Source organism: Macrobrachium nipponense, chromosome 3, assembly GCF_015104395.2.
Source record: "Macrobrachium nipponense isolate FS-2020 chromosome 3, ASM1510439v2, whole genome shotgun sequence".
NCBI classification, from domain to species: Eukaryota; Metazoa; Arthropoda; class Malacostraca; order Decapoda; family Palaemonidae; genus Macrobrachium; species Macrobrachium nipponense.
The window spans coordinates 95,399,261-95,400,007 of NC_087202.1; the positions used below are offsets into that span (position 1 = coordinate 95,399,261).

At 32.7% G+C, this 747-nt stretch overlaps 1 protein-coding gene across 1 annotated transcript in view; it reads right to left on the minus strand.

The window, feature by feature from the left end:
* Positions 1 to 696: 696 nt before the first annotated feature.
* Positions 697 to 747, minus strand: part of LOC135222455 (uncharacterized) — a 10,924-nt gene continuing 10,873 nt past the window's right edge. The window contains exon 5 of the mRNA XM_064260541.1: positions 697 to 747. This exon is cut by the window's right edge and continues 798 nt beyond it. The gene's annotated coding sequence lies outside the window, so the exon portion shown is untranslated.

The following is a 747-nucleotide window of genomic DNA, read 5'->3' on the forward strand; positions in this document are numbered from 1 at the left end:
AAATATTTGTAGAAGTGAGACTGAATGAAATTAAATAATGAAACGAGCAAATTAAATTGGATGAACAGAGACTGAAATAGGCAGAAACTGCCCTAGAGGGATTCAACGTATCTAAGTTGTGAGAATTAGCTAATCGGGAGAATATTACGATGAACATGTAGGAAAAAAATTGAATTTATTAGACATGTTCTGTTGGACGAGGAAAAAGATGCTGATAGAAAGGACAATAAGTTGCACCTCTTTCTGAGCCATTTTCATTTAATGTGTGTGCGTGTTTGAGAGAGAGAGAGAGAGAGAGAGAGAGAGAGAGAGAGAGAGATTAAAACACTGCTCCTCATACATATAGTTTAATTTTTAAAGTTCAAAAGTATTTGTTCATAAGCAAATCTTGGATTGCCCAAATGAAATCCGACAGAATAACTGTTTCCAGTTAAGTTAACAAGAATTACATTCACCGTAATTGCCATAACCTTTCTTCATTCTTTTTTATTTTCTGCATACTATTTTCCCATTTGGTTTCCTTGTGATGGCCAATATATATGAGACATTTAATATCCACGTAGTTTTACATTTCTAAGTTCGTTGTATTAAATCTTTCTCGCCACTAGTTTTTTTTCCCATTTTTTGCTGTGCCGAATTTTGTTATTAGTAGTTATCATTATTTCATTTTCATATTTTTTATTGATGCTTCTTATGTCGAGAAGATTTGGATTATCTGTGTCATCCATGCAAAGACCTTATATCAAA